General features: G+C 31.9%; 1 protein-coding gene across 5 annotated transcripts in view; it reads left to right on the top strand.

Moving 5' to 3' along the window:
• LOC111004466 (nuclear factor of activated T-cells 5) overlaps window positions 1-25,516 on the top strand; it is a 65,327-nt gene that overhangs the window by 13,841 nt on the left and 25,970 nt on the right. Inside the window, exon 1 of one of the 5 annotated variants that reach the window (XM_045629756.1) lies at window positions 12,729-12,828. The exons of the other annotated variants lie outside the window; for them this stretch is intronic. The gene's annotated coding sequence lies outside the window, so the exon portion shown is untranslated. Of the gene's footprint in view, window positions 1-12,728; window positions 12,829-25,516 lie in introns of those variants that run through there. 5 annotated transcript variants of the gene reach the window in all.

Below are 25,516 nucleotides of genomic sequence, written 5' to 3'. Positions count from 1 at the left end.
TGACATCTAATAGCGGCACATAAAGATATCGGTATAATTTTCAGTAAAATCATAAAGTAGCATGTTTAGTTTTCATATACTACGCGGTTTGATTTGAAATTTCATTGAATCTTTTTTTTCATGTCATAATAACGTATTATATATTCTTAGTTTGTTTAGTTTTGTGGAAATGATTTTTATTTTACTCATGGTAATTATAATATTTTGTCGAGCGCTGGCGTTAACGTAGTGTTCCCGTCTCGATGGAGCAATCAGCGAGTGAAACGAACGTATGCCTGAAGTTCGCGTGAGGTGAGATGGACGATACTACAGCGTTTTGCGGAACAAAAATGAAGTAAACGATTATTATTATTGAGATTATTTGTAAACTATACAAGATTTCATATAATCGCTAGTTACAGCTTTCGGCCATACTAATGTGGTGTAAATGATTTAATTCTTGACTCCAAATACTGGCCATGATTGAATAAAAACGAACTTGGACAAAAGTTCTATCTAGATTAGATAGAATGGGCCTAATAATGTAATTTTGTTTCGAGGAATTTATATTGTATTGTGTTTTTAATTAGAGTTATATATAATAGTAGTGAAGGATATTGATCCTTTAATTAAAAATAATAATAACATTAAACGTTAATTCAAACATATATATTTAAAGTACTTATATTCTGCCTTTAACGTATTTAAATGCATTAATGTATAATTAATGTTATCATCAAAAGAATATATGTATATTCCTCGACCTCATTTTTACTTAGGTACCTGTAGACTTATAGAAGTATACAGTATATACATATATATATATATATACCTAATTAGACCACTTACGTTGCTCATACGCATACGCACACGCCTTCACAGTAATGACGCGTTCTCATTTTCATGTTTCTATATAGTTGACGTTTATGTGTTTATCTAAACGAATCATTTATTATTAACGTAAAGTTTGAATTATTAATCTTAAATGTCAAAATAATATATAACGTAGAAATATTGCGTCTTTAAAATATTAGCTTTTTTAATATGTATTTTATAAGCAAATTGTAAGATAAATTCGTAAGTAGGTTTAACATTAACTTCGTCATATACATACATATTAATTCAAAAATTTATTGGCTTTGTTTGATAATTTTTTTGTTATTCTATGCTGCATTATTTAAATATATGAAAATATCGTTCGAATTAACGTAAATAAATATATAAAGCAACTTCTTAATGAAATAAAATATTTTGTTTAAACAATTTAAGTCTGAATTTTTTATGTAAATATTGTACGAACTCGGAACAAACAGATATTACATCATCGACCTTGTAATTTATGTAACGATACGAATATTTCGGTTTTTCATAATTTTTTATTCTCACTTGAAATTACTTATGCGCTGATAAGGTGTCTAATTACCAAACGTTGTTGCTAACTAATTCAAATGCTTCTTGCGTTTGTTACGTACGATTATTAAATAATTCGATGGATCTAAATATTACATGCAGATGACATTGCAGATTTGATTTAAGAATTCTGCCCTACCTTAACCCTTATAAGTCAAATTTAAAATAAGAATAATGCTATTATTACAGATGATTATACATTTTCCATTTCTGAGATTTTTAATGAGGGCTTAATTTTTTTTAGTCCTCTTAATCGATTCTTTAGCCTTATCTATACTAATATTATAAAGAGGAAAGGTTTGATTTTTTGTTTGTTTGTATGAATTGAATAGGCTCCGAAACTACTTGGCAGATTTGAAAAATTCTTTCACTGTTGGAAAGCTACATCATTCCTGAGTGACATAGGCTATATTTCATTTTCAAAAAAAATAGGCATCCTTACTTAAATTACGATAACATTAACATTTGTTTATTATTTGATACAATTCTAACAGATGGCGCTGAGTTAAAGGTAGTTTAGTTTAGGTCCGTGTCGTGGTACCAACGTTTCACATAAGTTCTCCTACGGTTTCCCTTGATTAATTTACTACTACGTAATATAACAAAAACCTTAGCCACAGCAACGCTTGGCCGAGTCTGCTAGTCTTAGATAAGTCTCAAAAAGTAATGCCAAATCCCTCTAGATAATTATTTTAAGCAAACAGTGAAGACGATTTTACTTTTCAGTACAAATACATAGCCGTGATATATAGAATAATCTTTTGATAAATGACGATTTCATTATAATTACGTTTACGTATATGATAAACAAAATTTATTGTAGTTTGGAAGGCCTTGAAGTGTTGATGACCTTTTATATCGCAACTTAATTATGAATTCTCTTACTCCAAGCAAGTTTTGCAAAATCTTGGGAAATAAAAATCCAATATAAATCGGTCCAACTGACATTTATTACTTGTATGGCATGACTGGTCTTCAGGGAATTAACCCTCTAGAGTACAATTATTATGATACAGTAATACTACATTAATGTTGATGTTTTGCCCAGAGCAAAAAAGAGCATTAATTCCGCACAAAAAAAACACACGTGTGTTCAAAAGATTTCGTCCTAGACAACATAGAACAGCTTAATAATTCTTCGTCGTTACAGGTCAGTTACACCACAACATTATATATTCAAGTTTCTAAAGCCATGGTGAGTGAATTCTTATTTCCGCCTCGTTGAGATTCAAACTGCCTATTAAAATTCATATAAGAAGAATTTAAATAAGTTTTGAGTTTTATTTTTAACACTTGGCTTTTAATTTGACATTGGTAGTAATATAAATTGTTTAGATTAAATTTTTATCAAATTCTGTGCAAAAATGTAAATGTTTAATGATATTATTATAATTTTAAAGCAACATTAACCCTCTCATTAGTAAAGATAAATTAGTATTTTAACTAATGTAATATTTCGCTTCTAATAATAAAAAAAAAACCATACAACTGTTTTGAACTTATTTGACATTGAAGTTATTGAAATGAATGATGCGCCATTGATTCGACATATTGTCTCTTTTTAACTCCAAAAATTAAACTGGACCTCTGTATCTCGAATATAGCAATGTTTTATTTTACAACCTTTACAACTTCAATATTACTTATTACAGTTTTAATAAAAATAAGTTAATTATGTACTACATTAATAGAAATATGCTTGCTACAAGCATAGATTTGTAATTTGCATTTTTATATATTTCTCGGTAGAAAATCCGAACCAAACTAAAATCTTTGTATTTCAATATAATTCAAACTGAATAAAAATTGGGGCGATTTAAATTTATTTGGAGACATGATGTGTAATATTCTAGCGTAAGGCAAATATTGAAGGAGTTAAAAATCCTGTTAGCATTGTGTAAAAAGATCCAAGTAAGGATACTGAGTTAAATTTAGCATTTCACAATAATATGGTATCGTTATGAGAGCATGGTCATAAAAGTAATACTTGTTTTATATGTCAGTAAAACACGTACCTACACTTAACACATTCGTGCATCTGTTGATTATCGACCCTACGTAGCCTTTTCTTTTGTGGAAATCAATTTGCGTACAGGGGTATACCACTGGAGTTTTGGGGGCAGGGGGGAACTATAGTTCAGCATATCCGCTATTCAGAGACTGTGAGCAGAATCCTAAAGCCAGTTCGAGTAGTTTCTACACAGCCACGTTACATCGGCTGCGGGGTCGCTCTCGTTCTTATTTAACCGGGACCTCGATGGCATGTTACATTCAAAACCCTCCAGTGCAGGATACACTACATACGATGTAGGAGATGGGCTTATCTGCTCCTATTTTCTCCTCGTCTTCTAACCATAGGATTGCTGAAGCGCTCTCTCTCTCTCTCGTTCTGCTGTCTTCTTCTTCCACTGCATTCCATACCTCGTCACTGCCAACCATTTTTTGGACAACACATGACAAAGCATGGTTATTACTCAACGCAGAAGACCCTACCTAGCCTATCAACATGAACTTAACAAAATCTCAGGGTTTTACGCTATATGAGATCAAAAAATAAGCCACTAGGTGTCTGCTTTTTCATTTCACTTCAATCTTTCACTTATTAAATTAAAACTTCAACGAGTATGGGTACCCTGTTATTCTAATCGCGATCAGCACTAATTATGTTGAAAGAACTACATATAAATTGGGTGTGGGGCACTTGAAATTAAGTTTTTCATGTTGTAAATATGTATTTGCCTACATACATCTATAAATATCCATAAAGATAAGAAGGCACGCGCTCGACATTGTAGTGTGTACTATAGATACTATTATCAGACATTTACAAAGTATGAGACTCGTGTTCACCTTGTCAGTCCTCCTTGACGTTGCTGTAGCTAGTAAAGAATGAGATAGAATATTAGAGGACCTACCAAAGGGACATAATTAGATAGATTAAAAAAATATTATAGAGGTAATAATAATATTATGGTCACCGTCAAGTTCTTCGCTCGCTTGAAGCCTAGCTTCCACACAGATTTTCATAAACACTTTTTCGCATAAAATAAATGTTAGTAATCGTGATATCCAATCGTAATTCAGATTTAAAAACAGTTAATAAGTAGTAAGCATATGGCTGCCAAACATGGGCTTTAATCGAATCATTACAACATAAATAAGGTGTATGCCAAAATTACTTGTAACGAAAAAAAAAATGAAATATGATAAAAAAAAACGAAATACAAGGATTTAAAATAACATGTAAAATAGTGGAATGGCAATGGTAAAACAAAAATAAAAATGGACAAAGAAGGTTTCAGTCTAAAGGCTTTCGGGAGACGATAAAAGAAGAACAGAACAACAAGTGTCGCAGAATCGAGAGATACTTATCTCGATTCCCAAACTGGCGACCAAATCTCAACAACTTACTAGTTGTGATAATAGTAAATAATGTATAATCGATTGAAAAATATCTCTTCTTTCAAACTCTACAAGTTTAATTAAATTATTTTAGGAAACCCCAAAATAATAGTCTTAAAATAAACTTATTTGTAATAAATATCATGCATATCAGGCACACCGTGAATGCAATCGTTTATCAGTTATCTTATCACAAAGTCAACAATCCTTGGAGACATAGCTACTTAGCGTTACGCAAAATTGCCCGAAGACAACTGAGAACGGTTCAATTATATAATTTGCCACACACTTGATTATCATATTACCGGCGTTATTAGGGTCGCTAGACTTTTCGTCATCATTCTTGTATCACTTGGAAATTAAATAAATATGATAACACATAATTTATATGTGTAAAAATAGCTATGAATTAGTATCAACATATACTATAAGACACAAATTTGATTACGTTTAATCCCGTAGAGAATTCTAACGCCATTTAAAATGGGCTCCATCATAAAAAAGTTAATAATTATACGTTAGCAGCTATAGACATATACGAGTATCCTTTTTTAAAGACATATGAGGAAAAGCGTAAACGTGATTCTAAGTTACGTCATGTATATAGTAGATAATTGTTTACTGAGTAGTATGCAAGTAATGACTATAATATCTAACTAGAAGGCTCATAAATATGTAATTATGTCTTAAAGAAACTGTATTCTAGTTATTTCCTAGCTACTACGGATATTGTTCGTATAGTCTGTATTTTTTATTACTATGTACTTCCGAAAGTCTAAGAAGTCGGATTTTAATGGTTGTTCACTCTCTTTCGCTATTCTACGGCCCATACGAGTGGTACGATACGTATTTAGTCTACAAAAAATAAAAATTAAATTTGCATAAGTGGCGATTAATTTCTCAACATAATTTCTCCTTTGAGTTCGGTACACTTGACCCGCGATATTCCAACTTCTTTAACCCGTCTGAAAAAAACGTCTTCGCCTCCGTGGCGGTGATAACCATCTCATTCGAATCAAATTTCTGCACGGCGAGTGACTTTTTTTGAAAACAAAAAGAAGTCGGACGGGGTCAAATCCGGAGAATACGTTGGATAGGGCAGAAGTTCGTAGTCTAATTCCACCAAATTGCCTGTGCTGACGGCGGAGGCTCACAGAGGGTATTATCCTGATGGAAGAAAAAGAAAAAGTGTTTCCAAATTTTTTTCTTCAGGCCTTTTTCCTCCAATTCGGCATCGAATCAGCATAGTAGAGCTCTGTGATCGTTTTGCTACTCTGAAGGTAATCGATGTTGATCACATCTTTTAAGTCCTAAAAATAGTGGTAATAAGTAACCTTTCCCGCCGATGGGACAGTCTTTACCTTCATCGGAGCACTTTTACTGGGCTTTTGATTTCGTTACGCGGTTTACCCTCCAAAAAAAAAATCGTTTTTTGAAATCCGCGGTCACGCTCTGTGGCACACACGGTCTAAACAAAACTACGCGTCCGAATCGACTGTTAAATACAGTAGCTGTCTGCGAGAATGTTCTAAGCGATGATTGCTCTTGCAATAGTGGTGCTAAAGGCGGTGAGGCTAAGTATTTATCGGACTGCCCTCGCACGCAAGTATGTCAACCAAAGACTATGATTGGAGACAATAATAAATAAATAAATTCAATAATATTCAATTTTTTGCTGATAAGAAGTACTTAATACAAAATATTAACCAATATATATATACATATATATTTTCAAAAATAGAGGTTGATGCGTCATGTTTGCATAAGGAAAAGTATTAATAAACATGCGATAAGTAAATTATGCTAACATCAAGACATCAAAACAAAAAACATGTGAGCCGTGCCCCTCGAATATAAGTTCAACGACCTCTTGATATAGTATACAACAGAAATGCTTTCTAAAACCTGCTTTACAATTTCCAATTACGAAGTGAAAATATGATAGTATTGATAAACATTGGTGTCCACTGTCCAACCAGCGAAATCATACGACTCTGTCAAACATTCTAACTCTAAGAATGTGATAAAATAAGTTAAATTTTAGGAAGACATGAAAAATAATGCATGTTCAAAGGAATTGAGGAATCAAGGATAATGGAAACAGAACATATCGATTAATAAATCAATGTATAAATATTAACGATTCAGAAATATCAATTGAAATGACATTGTGGTAAGGTTTGTATAATTAGTCTTTTTATTTGAATTGCCACACACTGGTTTCGGTTTCCTTAGATCGTTAGCATATGCATGGAGATGTTACAACAGCACTTTTATTTTATTAAACTAGAGAGTGGAAGCCTTTTTTCACATATAGTCTAAAATGGAGCGTGTCATCAAACCTAAATTTTTAGTTTTTCATGCAATTTATTCTTACTTAAGTCATATTGAGTGTGTAAAGGTTTCCACACCAATCTCAGGTGGACAGATTGGATTAACGCCAGTGTAAATTTGCTTATGTTTAGCGTTGGATGCTCCTGCGCATCTGTTTTGCATCATTTACGTCAGTGCTGCACGTGCTACTTTGTTGCAAATTTATGACAATATCTCGCAACAACGATTATTGTATTTTTATCCTTGTTTTATGATAAGGTTTGCTACGCGAAAGCCTCTATTTCACTTTTTTCAGGTTCCAAGCTGTTTTAAACTGATTGGCAACTACGTGCCGAAATTCATCGCCTTAGAATGACGTTAGCAATATTAATTGCAGACGTTTTAAGCTTAAGACAAAATGTACACACTCTCTGCCCTATCCTAAATAAGACAGTTTGTCAATATTTGGCATACACATATTGATATTAATAATTGTATTTTGTTTCAGGTAATAACTTTTAAAATGCGTTACTGAATGTTGAGAGATATAAAATAATATGTGAGTATTGAACAGTATTTGCTCAGTTGTTTTATTATAAGATTTTATTTTTTCTAATAGACAAGTAAGAGATCAGAATTCTGTGATCACACACGATTTGATGTCGGTTTCCTCACGTTTTTTTTCTTTCACCGTGAGAGAGTGTTACATGAGCACATAAAAAAGTTTATTAACATTGCACTGATCTATTATATTAATAAGAGCGGTGTTGGCCTAGAGGCTTCAGCGTGCGACTCACATACCTGACGTCGTAGGTTCGATCCCCGGCTGTGCACTAATGGACATTCTTTCTATGTGCGCATTTAACATTTGCTCGAACGGTGAAGGAAAACATCGTGAGGAAACCGACATGTCTTAGACCCAAAAAGTCGACGACGTATGTCAGGCACGCGAGGCTGATCACCTACTTGCCTATTAGATTTGAAAATGAAACAGATTCAGAAATCTGAGGCCAAGACCTAAAGAGGTTGTAGCGCCACTGATTTAATTTATTTTTAGTACTAAATTAATGTATTAAAATGTCTTCAATTTTTTATTACTACTGTCTTAGTCATTAACGTAGATTCTGTAAGCCTCTACCTATAGTTGTATATAGTAATCCATACTATTGTCATGTTGAGTTCAATAAACAAGGTAATTATATTATTATTATGCGTTTTCTGCTGGGCACATAATGATGATCTCTTACTTGCCTATTAGAAAAACACATACAGAAATCTGTTTTAGTTGTGAGACCGAGGTCTTATAAGTTTGTTTAAAAATCCAGTTTCCCCTAATACGGCTTCGGGGCAATTCTGTCTTCTCGTACGTAGATGATTTGACGTTTTGTTGAGAGTCGAGCCTCTGCGTTATAAACCATATGCGTCAACGGTGCTGTCAAAAATTCTGCAGTACGGTAGTCCTGTAGATGTCGGTCACATACATAGGTTAATTGTATCTAAAATACAAATATTGTTTTCAAATATTAATTATAATACTGCTAGTAGATATTTTGTAAATATTAATTGTTACAAGTGATTAACTAATTTATGTAGTAAATAGTGTTAATGAATGTACATTTAAGTGATAAGACAAAACTCTACTTAAATTGGACTTTGGAAGTCCTAATTGATTGAGCGATTAGCTGAATTAAAATTTTAAAACTCAGTCGTTAGAGGATTTAGACAACCGTATACAGTTTCTATATATTTATATTTTCTAAGTCTCGAAGTATTTTCCTATAAAGACTTCGTCACTGATGTTTATAGAATAAATCTACGATTGGTTGTAATTACGGCTGGTGTTTCGGATATACTCGGTCATTAGCAAATATAATTACTTCGGTTTCCCGTATGTACTTCCAAATAGTTCACTGAAATGGGAACTTCAATAAATAATGTTTAAAGAACTTTATTTCTCATTACAAAAAACAGAAATATTTTATTTACATGAGAAACTTAATATTAATATGTATATATTATATACGAGCGAGATACACGTCGCCATTAGCCGTAACAATTTTAGTCAGCTATGTTCATTCTAACATGCATCTTTAATGCCTTTTTGAATTTGTCAAACACTCCAATATTGCGAATTTGAGATGGTAATTGGTTAAATAATTGCAACTTCAATAAATAGGTAACATTTACTAAATAAACTCAACTTTTATGTAATTCCCACGAGTAAAGATTGTTTCAGTTATAGTTAATTAATTTTTAATATTGACTTTGACGGTCTTGAAAAAGGCTCCAACACTGTTGAATTTATTTAAGCGTAACTGAATTATAATTTTTTGTTTTGAAATTTAATTGTATTAAATTGTTCATATACTAATACATATATTTACCAGTCTGTCCATAAATACTGTTACAAAAAGACTTTTATTTTCTTTAACTTCTTAATTATTTTGAATTTGGAACACGTTTATTATTTTAAAAACTTCTTTCGATTTTGCGCCATTTCACATATTTTATCGTGTTCATTAACAAATTACAATATGGAATGTGGTGTGAAAGAAAATGGGATTGCTTGCAAGTAGTGGGCCGTCGCGTCGGTCATAATCTTATCGCGTGAAATTAAGGTTCCCGTTAGCACTCTGTCTGTTTATACAAAATTAAATTTAAACAAGACCTGAAGCTCGGTGCTTATCGATATATACAGAACATGCCCTAAATCAATCTTTACAATTACAGAGAGTGGATCGATCAAAACGCCTTCTGTCGCGATACGCAGGTGAAGCACGGATATATCCTCTTCACAGATGAAAAAATTTCACGAATTGACGAACACTACAATAATCAAAATGATAAAGTGTACGCTCACAGTTTTATAGAAGCTGGTCAAGTAGTCGGAAAGGTACAACGTGGTTATCATCCTGCGTTAGTGGTGGTTTGGTCGGGATTGTCTTATCAAGGAGTCACAAAACTACATTTTTGTGAGAAAGGAACCTCTGAAACGGAAAATAACTGTGAAACCTCTGAGTAATACTCTATTTAAAAATATACCGTGGACTATCTAGTAGGTTTTTCACGTGGTCACAGGGACACGAACTACTCAAGCCTAGCTTAATACGAACGTCCCGGACTTTATTAGACCTGATGACCTGGTCCTCATCTAGTAAAAAAACATTGATTTGTTGGTCAGGTATATCGTCGATTACTTGTCACACCTTTGAATTCGATCTTTCAAAGCTTTCCCAATAGAATTTATCGGTTTTATTTCCTTTATGTAAACCTTGTTTCTCAAGGTTCGTTATTTATGGTAAGTAAATGGTGATGACTTACACTTTGCTTGTTATATATACTATGAACCTGTCAATTGTCAGATATCCATAGTTTTCCGTAATAGTTTTTAAGTTACTTAAGTAACTAACTTAGATGGTAAGTTGATTTTAAAAGTGTTCACCTCGTACAGGACTCCCCAGTCTTGATTGTAAAATATACAAAACACATTTAGTAGAATTTAATTTTTCATTTGCAATGCGCAGCAATGTGTATACGATTAACAGAAGGTATTGGTTTGTAAAAAGCAACGATAATGATACAGCTTTTAATATAATTTTTTGCTCTTAAAAATAAAATAATGGCGGTATGTACGTAGATGGAAAGGCCAGAAATTGTTGTGCATTTTGGTTTATCGGTTTTATTCTTATTATAAAATCAATGTTAAGATGTTTATATTTATCTCGCTTTAGAAGAGGGTTAAACCCAGAGAAGCTGGAATGTTCATTCCTTATATACCTATAACCTGTAATGGAAAATATATCCCACGGTAACTTTTAAAGCCTGTTATTGGTTATTACTATGCACAGTAGATACACTTGAAAGTGAAATGAATGTAGATTTAGAATCAACAAAATTCTTAGATGTAGATTAAAAATATATAAACGCATATATTATATAAAACAAAACATAATTAAGGCTTTTTTTAATACAAAGGCATATTTTAGAATTCATTAATTTTTAACAAAGTATTAAAGGAAAGCGATCCGAGAAGGTTTATAATTCAAAAATATGAACGAAAGTATTATGTTTCCTGATATTTTTATATATCTTAAAGTGTTCAATATTTTTTTAGATACGAGTTAAGTACAAGTTCTTGGAAGAAAAGGATCGCAATTAAAATGCGACTTGGATGAGTTCATATATTCTTAATAAGTAAAGTACATAGCTAAGTTATAGACCTTACTAAAGCAGTAATTGAGATGAATGGTTAGTTTAGCGCACTGTTTGCCGTGAGAGCGTAGGGCTGTCTCATTTCGCTTTTTACAATTTATTCCTACAAGATAATGTAAAACACAACTTCGTTATATACGAGAATAAGCGTGAGAAAACTGAAAAACAAAAATCTCCGAACGAATCCCAACCTCTATCAACAACAAAAATCTATATACAATTCATTCATATTCAACAACTTAGGGACAACTTCACTACCCATCTCAAACCGGACGATCTCCACGGGGTTTAGTATTCACAAATCTTGAATTCTATTAATTTCATTAAATCTCACCCTAAGTGAGAGTCATCGTATCAAATCTCACACAACAAAAATCCCCAAGTTTTTATTTGTACATTAATATACATACCTATATTCAATGCGAGTCAAAGTCAAAGTCATTTATTCATTTAGGTAACACAATGTACATTTATGAACGTCAATAAAGAAATACATATTAAATGCTTATTGCTTCTAATTATACAATTACAGCCAGTTCTCAAATCAAGGGCGTAGAACGGACGAGAATAACTGGCAATAAACGAATTGTCACTCTTTTTAATCGCAAAGTTTTTCTTGTATACAATGTTTGGAAGGATCTGCAACCATAACACCATATTCCACATCACATCTTGAGTATACAATAATTAAAAAAATAATAATTGTTTTATAATAATTCATATTGTCTTTACTACGAATACTATAATTATGGAAGCTACTATTCTTTTTTAAGATATCTATATATTTCCGCACTTACAAAATGTTCCCATGAATGCATTGACGAGGTCACTATAATCACACGAAGAACTATTATAATTTAAAGAAAATATATGTTTAAAAACAAAAAATATTCGTCTTCGCAGACATTAGAAAAAGTTTGGAAAATAGTATCGAAGATGAAAGACAGCTGAAAGAATGTGGAGGAGGCATTCACTCCTTCGGAGGTCGTGTAATATTAAATATAAAATTAACATAAACTTAAAGTAATTAGTACTTGAATAAAGGCTATTTTTTTTACTTGTAACTACTTATTATTTTAAGTACCGACGAAACAACCCACGCAAACCTGCAACAGCCGGATATTTCAGTTTATGACAAAATATTTTGCGTATCTTTTAAAGCTATATAAACAGGAAATTATTTACATCGATATTAAGGGTACACCCTAAGTGGTTTCTTAATGTTTTTGTAGTCTTAGTTTATAATATTTAAGCAATAATTAAAAAAGAAATAATTATGATTTGCAAAAACCCTGTACGTCATATGTCGTCCAAGGCGACAACCCTGAATGCGTCATGCGTGATACTAGTGCGGTTAATGCGTAATTTTTTTGCAATTAATTTATGTACTGTTTACTTGAGTCAGTCAGCGTCGGACGCCGGTGCATGGTGCATGGCTGCAGTGTGTATAATATTGTGCTCTCTGTGTTTTTGGATTGACAGTTGACAGCTTGGTATGCTTGCCTATAAATAGTACGTACTTTTCTTTCTATCTTTAGTATTATTCTAAACAAGAATGCTCTTATAAAATAATTAAGTGAATTGAGAATTTTTACAAATAGTCACTGACCTGAAATCGCATCCTACGATGGGTTTAGCATGGCCAAAATTTGAATGTAATGAGTATGTAGAATATTTTGTAACATTACCTGATTTATCATTTATTAAGATTATCTGTTTTGTCATAAAGACGCAAAGTAAAAAGCTTTTAATCCACATACGTATATTATGAACGATATTTATAAATGTATTCAAAAAATTGATGACAAAATAATGAGACTATACTAATACACATAGTTACCATAACAATCTCTAACTCTTATCTTACATAAATCAGCATGGTGCGGAAATCAAGTATGAAGCATTTGCCTTATTTCGTATATTTATATGTTAACCAAAAATAAGTTGAACCTGGGACAATACTTTTTGTGTTGTTACAATCCTACCCTATCTTTTAAATAGATATTATATCTTTACTTATAAATAACAGAATCTAGGCCAATTGTGATGCTAGTAAAATTTGCGAATAAAATTATTTTATCATGTTATCAATCACCCATTATGACTGTGATAGCCTTGCTCTATCATTTGAAATACGAAACCTTGATTAATGATAAAATCAAATAAATAGTACTCACTCTGCTTGTTTAAAGATTACTATTAAATCCAAAAATTTTCTATGTGCGCATTTAACATTTGCTCGATGATGGAAAACATCGTGAGGAAACCGACATGTGTTAGCCTATTATTATTTTATTTTATTTTTTACTATATTAATAATGTCTTCAATTTTATATTACTACTGTCTTAGTCATTAACGTAGATTCTGTAAGCCTTATTAGATTTAAAAAAAAATGATCATGAAACAGATTCAGAAATCTGAGGCCAAGACCTAAAGAGATTGTAGCGCCACTGATTTATTTGATATTTTATTAAATCCAAAAGATTTCTTATATTTCAAAATGGCCTACCGGTTTTGGGCACTGATCGATCAGTGTACCTATATCTGATCCGGGTCTTAGTCAAGTAACCTAATATTAAGTAATTATCTTAATTTTTTTTTCTTAAATTAATAGTTATCTTACCGGAAATGATTAGTGTTTAATAGTAATGCACTAAGAATAACGAGTCAGGATGTAAAGTGTCTTAGTCACTGCCATGCGTTTCTGGTTACTGTGACGTAGGCGGGAATTAATTTGTTGGTGCATGGACTTTAGTTTTAATAGCAGTTTTAACTAGTTCATACGTTTTCTTATTTACTAGGTATGTTTTTTTAATATTTATGCAATTTGATGAAACCACAACTAACGTTTATATATAAAACACGTGATAATTGTAATACTGCGAACCGTAGTCTAAAGATTATATGATTTTTGCATAAACACTAGATAAAATCGTTGTCGTCTACTTAAATTAATAATCTTTATCACTTACCTATGATTTGCTTGACCAATTTAAATAATTAAATATTATTTTGAACTAGGCACGTAAAATATAAAACAATCTCTGTTTTATATGTGTACTATGGTAAATAGTTATATAAAACTTATGTATGTTATATAGTCCTGATCAATCATTTTCAGCGAACCCTACGAAAGTGCTACGAAATTATTCGTAAACATCACAACAAGTTTAACGAACAATTTCGTAGCACGTCTACGAACTGGTAGCGAATAGTTGTTCCTTGATAGCCTGTGATATTTCATATTAAAATGCCAGTATAGCGTCAATTTTATGACATGTACATCGTATATTTTTGTATTATTTATCCTTATATGCTTTTGTACATACAATCTCTTATAATTAGTAATTATTACGAGAATTCTCTTGATACCCTATCCACTTATTACACCTCTCGTTTCCGATTCAATGGTCAAGGCTTTTTCCTGGAAATCACGAAAGAGTGCTCAAATAAAAAATTAAATATTCAAATATCAAACTAAAATTCACAAAATCAATATTTAGTTAATTGGTGTTTCAGTTCGTTGGCTTTTGGGCAATATTCTGTTAATTGTATATGTATATGTAGTTCATATATTCACTTTCTTAAATAATTAACTTTAAGTACTGTTTTCCTTATCGTAAACAATTTATTTTATTTTCAATAATATAAACGTAAGTTAATAATAATTTATTTAATAATAAGTAATTGTTTTAAATTTAACCACTTTAAATCGTAAATAAAGGACATCTTATACGACATAAATTATGCAAATTCAAAATATTACTGTAAACCGCAACCTCGATTCTTGTTATTTCGATACAATTTATCGACTCGTGCGCTCGATCGACTAACTGCGTTCCATGTAATTAACCAAGGAATTAATTAGCGATGCTCCATATAAAATATCGACTTTAGTTCTAAAAAAATAAGGTTGTTTATCAATTGTATAATAAGCTGTGGGTTTTTCTCGTGATGAAGGTAAACCAGGGTAACTGCGTCACGATTCACAACCCTTTCATTTACTTATTAAAGTCAAGGCTCCTACGATTATATTATTATTTTTATGAAATATTTATTCGTCGCACGCTATTGGTCTCTTTTCTCTCAAACGCCGCTAAAAAAGTGTCCTTCTAAAATATAACAATTTTTTTTTTATATAAGTTTTGTGACTAAAAATATTGACGAATTGTTAATCTATCAGATATATCGAACAGATTATATTATTTTTTATGTGCCGCTTCGAGACTCCAATACAGACATTTTATGATTATCATAATATTTAAATGCAAAACACAATATAGGTCAAACCTTCTTATCATTGTTATCGAAACAATTGTTTGTTAAATGTCCCGGCAAACCGCTATTATAATTCGCGCGTTTCCTATATTTGAATATCCTAAATTGTACACAATTCAATAAATTGAATAATTAACGATAATTTAGCATTTGACCGTGAATGGTTCACTCAGTGCGTATATTTTATTGGACAGTTTGGTCTTTAGTAAACTCGTTCTAAATTTGTTCGATAACCTACGGAAAAAGTAAGGTTATATTAGATTTGGATCAACGTTAATTAACTTCGACCGTGTCTTTTATGAAAAGATTATAAACATTTTTAACTGTATTATAGTATAACTGTATAATTTAAACCAGGATGGATGCTTCCAATACTGGTCATATAAAGCTCTATTTAGCGAATTAGTATTTTAATATTTCAATACAACCTTAATGAACACCATCATGTATCACGACTACTGCAGTAGTTAATGATTCTGAAGATAACCGATAAGTGATGGATAGTAGACACCTCATTGTTCTCACTTAGCTTGACTTTAGCAATGCCTTCAATACAGACTGAAGTTATACTTACGGGTTACTTCGCTCAGTAACATTTCTCTACCACCTACCTATAGACTTCTTTTTTATCTATACAGTCGTCAAAAGCGTATAAATCAATAGATATACCTGCGGAAGCAGGTCGGCGTACTTCTCGTCTATGTTTTATCTTCATCAACTCCCTTACAGCGGGTCTATTGGCCTATTAACCGATGCTATTGACCTCAAAATTTTAGTTCAGTCGTTTCGATGAACTTCCTTTCGCGATTCCGAATGCACTGAGAATCTTCTGAATGTAGCTCATTGGAGTAAATAATTAAGATGCAAGAGCCAGGTTATCGTTATCGGAAGCGGTTATTACTCAGATCGACGGCTTGGCCTTGACTCTCAGTAAAACTGTAAAAAAACCGTGGTGTATTCTTTGACCAAACATCGTCCTGGGCTCATCGTGTAAAAGAAAGCAGCCGCAAATTAAACGCCGCTTCTAAAGCTTTGATGTATTTCCAATTTCCTTTCTACCCGCACTAAAAGTATGTAACCACAAAGTTTTCTGCATATTCTAGATTATACGGATTCTCATGCCTCTGACGTGAATGAGGAACTGATTGAAAAGATTGATAAGCTGCAAATTTTTTGCAGTTTATCCATTCTTTTCATTTTTCTAAATAGTATAGCTAGGAAGACATCGCTTGTTAGCGATATGGCCGCCCATTGTCTTATCATGGATGTTGCCTGATTTTACTATGCTATGACTATTAATGCAACGATGTATTAATGAATAAATTAAATCGTAACACTGACATGCTTCATAAAACTCAAATAGAATGCGAAAGCTTCATTGTTTGCCATTTATTGGAACAATTATGACCGGCGTCGCTTCGACGTTTATATCAAGCCATATGAAAGTAATTGCTCGTCGCGCGTCAGTAAGTTCAATGCCCTCCTTATCTCGATCGATAAGGGCTGCATAGCGCCGCCCATGCAACGTATGCATATAGTATAATCTTATGATAAGTACAACTCAACGCTGTATGGATATTATGTTAGGCGCGCGAATCCAGCAGACAGACAGGATTCCTTGCTGCCCAATTTACTTGCAATCTCTTATGAACATAATAAATGTCAATGCAGCTTCACGCTGTTGTAGTAGCATATAAAAGGCGTTTAATACGTAATCCAATCGTTCAATCCCTGTCCCATAAAAAAGTATTCATTCAAATCGTTGAATGTAAGCCTGTAATGGATGATGTTGTGGGGAGTAACACAAATCCGCTTGGAATTCTAATATTGCCGCCTGTGGAACCTTATAAATGCATTAGCATAATTAATGTCACTTTTACGATTTTATATCGTTAACATTTTTTCTTTAATTGATCAGCTTATTATAGCGAAAGTACGAATATGGCACATTTTGAAAGTTGTTTTGTATTGCGTTAAATATGTTGCAAAAATAAAATGTACAGTCTTTAGTAGTTCTATAGTTAAGTACCTCTACGAGTCATAGATTGTTGGTTGTCAAATACTTTTTCTGTAAATCAACAAATTGATACAATGAATATTTTGGGAATACTTACAGCCGTTTTACATATAATTGCTTATTTCACAAATACTCTCATTGTGTACTCGCACCCACAAACTCGTTCACTTATGACATGATTAAACTGTGAAAAAGCAATACATTATTGATAAATGTTTTTATCAGGCATCTGTTTCAAATAGTAAATTAAAGTATCAATATACAAATAGGGTATCAAACATTCAATTATATGAACTACTAGAATTTCTTACCGAGCATCCTACATTAGTAAAGGGGTGGAAATTGGGTCAAGAGTAAGAGGCTGTAGTAATACTGGATTGAACTTTCTTTCCAACTTTCTTTCTTTCTTACGAATCTGGCTCATATTAATTTAATGTATATTTATTTTTTTCGACGTTCATAAGTGTACATTAGTATACCTATATGAATAAATTAGTTTTGATTGATTGATTAATTTGGAAAACGTTGAAAAAAATTTACTAACCCAAGTCGATATGAGACAAATAGTTATTTCAATTGAGTTATTTCTAAACATATGTATGATGTAACATTATACTTTCATAGTTATACTTTCACTGGGCTCACTTAAGTATAATATGTTTTCGGTACTTGTGGTGGACCAAGTTGCCAACATTTACTTCACAATATAATCACAAGAAGCTCTGGCTTGGCTAAGCCCATGCACATAGCTCACACAGCTTTCTGATAGGAACCCGTGGCATAAAATGAAAGGTGAACCTGTAATATATTACGCAATCAAGTACTGTATTGCGGAATCTTTATTGACTTCTAACGCTTCCAATAAAAGGGTATTACTTTTACGAATCTAATTAATCTTTCCACCCACATTACACTACAGTGTTTTTCAAATTAGGAACCCAAGATTTAATTTACTACCGTAACATCACGCGCAACTAGCAAACTCACACAGTTACAAAATGTTAACTGCTGTTAAACGCTCAAATAATAATTAAACAAAGAGAAAAACGATTAAAAAATTACAGAAATACTCATTGCTTTTTGGCAACTAAGATTGTTTGCAAAATGGCGTCACATCGCTGCCAAATTCATACGAAGTTTTCTTTTGGTTACGCTTCAATACGGATTTTATAAAAGCCTGTTGACTCTGTTTTGGTTTAGTTATTGTTAATACATATAATAATTATAATAATAATAAAAAGACTTTATTCATTTTAATTACATTTTCTTTTCAAAGTGTAATTGTACAACATATTACGAATTTACTATTTGCAAGCAATTATTGCCAATGTTTTGTATTATGTATAATTAGTTCTTTCTAATTTATCCACTACACATGAATAATTCGCAGACGAATAGTCAATAATGGTAGATATTCATTGAATAAACAAAGTATAAATACGTAATGTTCTAGAATTACAATATGTATTAATTCAGTCAAATTGTACTTACAGTAAATACCATTAAACGTATATAATGGGGCCGTGAAATAAGAAGTGGATTGCCCATTCAGTTGTTGATTGCCCCCACTGTTTCTCCTAACCTCCCACCTGTTGCCGGGCATAGGGGGTCGGCAAGGACGCCTCTCGTGGGGTTGGGGTAAATACATAAAAGCGTGATCTACTGTTGCGAGGGCTATTTTAATTAACTAGTATTACTAAAATAAGATTGGTGTAGATAGGCTAATGCACAAACCCAATAACCTATCTTAATCAATCTTTGACCCTCGGAGATAAACATCTTAATCCAAATTTAGTTAAAAGTGTGCCAATAACCAATCGACGGATTGTAGTAGACATTCGTCAATACAAGCTAACCTATTAGAATTTAATATTTAATAATTATAAGAATTTTCTATTTTTGTTTACATACTTTAGTGCGTTAATTCGTTTATCTAGATAACGCTAATAATACGTTTACAAGCAATTATTTATAACAAAGTATTCAGTCGTTAATTGATATTACTAAACACAACAGCATATATTTAGTCAAAGTAATTAAATTCAGTCATTTAAGAGCTAGCATACAAAAACCGCAATCTATTTCGTAATGTGAATCAAAACTCCCGCTACTTGTTGAATACAAACAAAAATAATTGCTTAGCCTGGACCGTTATAAAATATTCTTTATTTTATATTCATTATATTTTTTTGGATTTATTGTCACATTGGTAAGAGGTTCTTTCAAAACCTGAATTCGCGTTTAAAAATCAGTTTTTGACAATTGCACACGTGCCGTCTGATATGTTTAACTACTGAGCAGTTTATATTCATACACAATTGCTTTTGTCGCTCTAAAGCAAATAAAACTATTATTTACGAATAATTTTAAATTTTAATTATAAAAACTTTTCGATGTTATTTATCTGATTGTGAAATACAAAATATCATCTCGACGTCCGTCGTTTCACAACTGAGCGTTTTCTAAGGCAGTTTTTGCCTAAGGGTTTTGATTAAGGGTCCTTCAAGAAAAGAGCGTACCGATTCTTGAAAGGCCGGCAGCGCATTTGCGAACTTTCTGGCAATGTGAGTGTCCATGGGCGGCGGTATCGCTTAGCATTAGCCTAGGTAGCCTCATGTCCGTTTGCCTCCTATTACATAGAAAAAAAATCCCTTAGAAAATCGAAGAACTATGTAACAGGTTTTCATTTGAATTACCAGCAAATTTCACCGGACAAGAAAAAACGTTCGACGAAAGGCAACTTTCTACATAATATTGGCTTGGTATGTAATCAGAGATACTGGCATGCTGTATTGAGCGCCATTCACCGACACTTGTATTCAAGCCATTATATGCCGTTGTTCAAGCTATTAGTGAGTATAATTGCTTGATTGCACTATTTGCAACGGTTTTTTATAGAACAGGTGGCAAACGTACAGGAGGTACGTGATGTTAACTGACACCGCCGCCCATGCTCACTTACACTGCCAGAATGCTCGCAAGATTGTTGCCGGCCTTTTAAGAATTGGTACGCTTTATGTTGGAAGTAGCGGCCCCTTACCTTGCTGTGCACACCATGGAGGCTAATATAGACTTTCCTTCCAAATGACCGCGACTGAACGGTGTTTTTTTAGCGGAAATTTAAAGTTTTCGAGTTCTTCCTCTACTTCAAATGCATTCTTGAAATAATTTTTTCTTTCTATACACTGTACACTTAAAGACTTAAAGTTGGCAATAACGTGTTTTGCAAGCATGTATATAAAGCTAGATGTACAATGGATGTTAATTAGCAAATCAGGTACACATTAGGGTCAGTATAAAAACGCATACAATCTCTTTATTTATTAATATAATTAAGAATCACAAATATTAAGATAGATGCGTCATATTTAACATCAATTAAGATAATAATAGATCATATTTTAATAATCATATTAAAATATAGAAGAAACTATAAAAGAGTATTTTTGTCTATTAAGTCTTTAGTCTTGAAGTCACACGGCGGGCTTACTTTATCACCGTGCTGTCATAGATTATAATCAAGACTTTTTTATTTGAGAATCTGTATATATATCGTTAGACAACCCTAAATTGCTTACTCAGTTACGCCCAAATACTTAAGTCCAGCACTAAGGATGCTCTATGGACCTACCTTATGAATTATTGTAATCGGTATATGTATAAAACCAAAAAATCCGTTTCGTGTGTCAGGCAGAAAACGCTAGTCACCTTTATTATTACCACTGTATTCGCTTTATTTTGCTATAAATTTTATTATATTAAAATATAATAAAATTCCAGCTATTGTTTGTCTATAGACAACCGAACCTCAGGAGTGTGGAACTGTTGTACCATAGATTATAGACTACAATTGCCGTTATTTTATTTGAATTCTCAGTGTGTACACAACGCTTCACGCGAGTGCAGCATGAAACGTGTCAATCAAGCTATTTGGTTTCGGTTTCTAAACACAAATTGTTTGATAATTTGAATTCCGGTTGAAAAATTGTTTACTTGGTAATTTAATAGCCGTCTCGCATATTTTTTTATAATCATAAATAAAACATTTACTAAGAAATTTTACTATCAGACAAATATTTAGTCATACGAACAATTCAAACAAATATAAGAGAAAAGGATTGCGAAATTTTAATATGACCTCACTCTTTCAAGTCGCAATGGTTCAGCTAATTTAGAGCCCACAGTACGCCATTTCAATGACCCTGGTGGGCATGTCCAGGGACATGGACAAAATGATAAAACATAATGTTAAAATTGCTTTTAGTCATTCGTGGAAAGTGTTACGGTTTTACCCTAAAAACAAGTCTAATTATATAATCTTTATTACGTATGACGCAGATTTCTGTAGGTGTGCATGCACGTTCAAAGAATTATACATTATTAATAAAGTCCCGGTAGAGTAATTATTGGATTTTGACGAACAAAATCTATTCTATTTAGACGGACTATTTATTTACTGTCCAATATTATCTAATGTAATCGGTGTTTATTTACCGTGTAAAAATTAAACGTTGCAACCGCCGTGACGGCCTCAAGAGTACGTCTCATTTCCGCGTGAGATAACTGGCGAGCGAGATTTCTTAACCAGTTTTAAAGAAATAGCCCGCGTGCCTCAACACGTGAGACGCTATTAAGTTCATCATTAGTTTCTTTTTTATTTATCAGTATTTTATTGATTAGCATTTTATTATGAACTGTGATTACAATTAATTTTATGTCTGCGAATTTGTCTGAAGCGAATACGCATTAGATAGCATATTATGCGATAAAGATAATTAATTTTTGGTTGATAACTATGATACACGTTTTTAAGTAAATTTTGTTAATTTTTATCTTAACTTAGAAAAAATAAGTTAAATGTTAATTATATAATTATACTCAAGATTAAATGAGGTTCTTGACCTACTTTACTTTATCAATATATGTATGCCATCCCAACTTTGTGTATGTTTATTTTGTAGTAATCTTTCTACGAAATCCTATCTGGCAATTATACATATCAAATAGTCATAAACAAAAAGCGTCTCACTCGAATTCCTCAAAAACAAACGAAGATCTATTAATTTGTTTAAACAAAACATCTTTAGCTGAACTCTTAACAGTCTCATTAAATAACGAGATTTTAAACACTTTACTGACCGACTGTTATTAAGCATTCGAAATAACGTCAGCGGGAAACATAAAAACGCGTTAAATCTGTTACAAAAGTTCTATTACAATATTTATGTACATATTTAGATACGTGCCTTTTAAAGTCACTTAGTCATATCATTATAATTTATATGAGCAATATTATAATAGGCAACAAACAATACGAGGTTTCCTATATGATATATAATCAACTAAGAAATATAGTATTAGAGGTGAACTAAATCATTCAGAAGAAGCCAACCATGTGAGAATCAAAGAAGTTATTTTGGATAATCACGTAAATGTTATCAATATAACGGTGGGACATGGATGTATGATAAAGATATGTGATGCATTAATATCACCGACAGACCGATTACAAATAATCTTTATTTATTTTTCTAATATCATTTCCGTCTATTTAGTACCACTCTATGGTTATTCTATTAAAATAAGATTTAAAAAGTATTATTTAACCACATACCTAGTTATGACTTCTCGATAAAATGAATTTAATATTGAAACATAATGCGGTCAAGAAGCCACTAGGTCAGTAGGAGGACTTGTTAAAAACAAGTTTTAATGTATAAAGTGAATTGGTGATTTTTTTAAATTTTTATTGATAAAGTTTGCCAACACTGATACATTGGTAAAAACAAACACAAAACACAATTTTTAATGTGACTAGCACTTAGAGGCAAACATGACATTCATTTAGAGCACATACAAAAATATCATATACATATTTATTTATTAATTTATCATAACAAGCGTGATGATAGAAGTCGAAGGGTAAGATACAGAGACGGGACGACATCTGAATCTTACCTTAACCAAAATTTTGTTCTTTTGCTAGGTATAATATATGATATACGGTATAACCGCGGTTCTGTTCTACTTTTTAATATAAACGTTTTCTTTAGCATTAATACTGTCTAGAGTGTGCATTCATTGAATATCATTGAAAAAGCTCCGTAATACAACTGAACACTAAGATACTTCATACTCAGACAGACAGAGGCAATGCACAAAAATATTTTCTCGTTTAAAAGATTTAATATTTTCTTTTACGTTTACGTTTAAAATACTTTATTTCTCATTACACAAAAATAAAAGAGAAACTTAATATTAATATGTATATACACGAGCGAGATACACGTCGCCATTAGCCGTCTTAATTTAAGTCAACTGTGTTCACTCTAATATGCATCTTTACTGCCCTTTTTGAATTTGTCAAACACATCAATATTGCGGATTTTAGATGGTAATTGATTAAGTAATTGCACTTATTTATTATATATATTATTATCATTTATTACTTTTATTATGTTTTCTATGCTGTAAAAACGCTACCGGTTTTGCCGGCTGGCCTCTTTACTGCAGACCGTTAACTAACATGCGATCACATGAATAAGCAAACAAGCAAGCAATAAAAACTATTGAAGTGTACCTGTCATTTTCAATGTTTTCCATAAATGCATACTGTTTTATCGTGTTAACTACGAGGCATAAAAACTTGATAAGCCTAATATTTCTACAAAAAAATTACAAATTATTAAACGCTTATTTTTGAATATTATGGTGGGTAGTGAAGGAACTCGCTGTAAGGCTAAATGGTCTATGGATTATCATCACTATAATACCCTCCCTCAGTTTTAAGCATTAAAAACCACATTATGTACTAACCTATTACAGAAAAAGAGTTATTAGCAAAACAGATGCAATTGTGTATGTCCACCGATGGTATGCAGCTGTCACTTATTTATTTCTGAACCGTTAACCGCTGTGGTATTAAAGGTCATTTAGTTTTTACACCAGTCCCTTATGCCATACTAAACTCTTACGATCCCAAGAGAATATATTAGGATTGTACTTAAGGTAAATACCTATTAATAAAAATATATTTATCTGTATAATATAATGTTATAATAATAAATGTCTACAGCAGTTGTATATTAATACAACATTCGCATTATATTCAGAGACGATACTTAAAACGACCCTCCGTATATCAAAAATATCGTATCTCGGATTGAATCTGAATTGATACTTTGGCAGTGTAAGCGTAATTACGTATTGTAGGTATATCACCGGTGAGGGCCCGTGCATCAAGCTAACGTAAGTATCGTAATACCTCCCGTATGTATAAGTATAATATTTACATTCGTATGCGATAAGCTTACGCATGATATATGTTTGTTTACCTTAATCGACGTTTACCCGTCGTTTCCGACGATACGTCAAACGCATAATAATTTAATGACTAGATTTCGCTTAGACAATGCAACAGCTGGTAAAGAATTGTCATATCTGTAGTTTTTAAGTGTTTTAGTATTTAGTGTTAAATTTATTTAATGTAATAATTCCAACATTTTTTTCATATATTTTTTTGTGTTGTATGGTTAATAAAAAAATAAATAGTGAAAAGCTTATTAATTGTATCTGGAGAATTTTGGTCTAAATAATTTAATTGATAAATCTAAGCGATACTGCAGAAATTAGATTAAACGATCTTGATACTGATTCATTTTTATTTATGTCTTTAGTATTAATAAACATGAATATAATAGTTATTTTTATAAAGATTATTGTTATACATCGGGTTCTTAAGATTTGTGGATATGCCCTCACAATAAGTACGGAAGAATAATAGAAAATAAACCTAAAGTATGAAAATCACTCAATCCAACCGCTTTTAAATCCATGATTGAGTTTGATTTTTCCTTCTTCTTCCTTCGTTTTACAATAATAATTTTTTTTTTTAATAAATTCAG

Source organism: Pieris rapae, chromosome 10, assembly GCF_905147795.1.
Source record: "Pieris rapae chromosome 10, ilPieRapa1.1, whole genome shotgun sequence".
Classification (NCBI taxonomy): Eukaryota; Metazoa; Arthropoda; class Insecta; order Lepidoptera; family Pieridae; genus Pieris; species Pieris rapae.
Note: the sequence above shows the minus strand (reverse complement) of the source record. Positions and strands in the feature narration are given on the sequence as shown.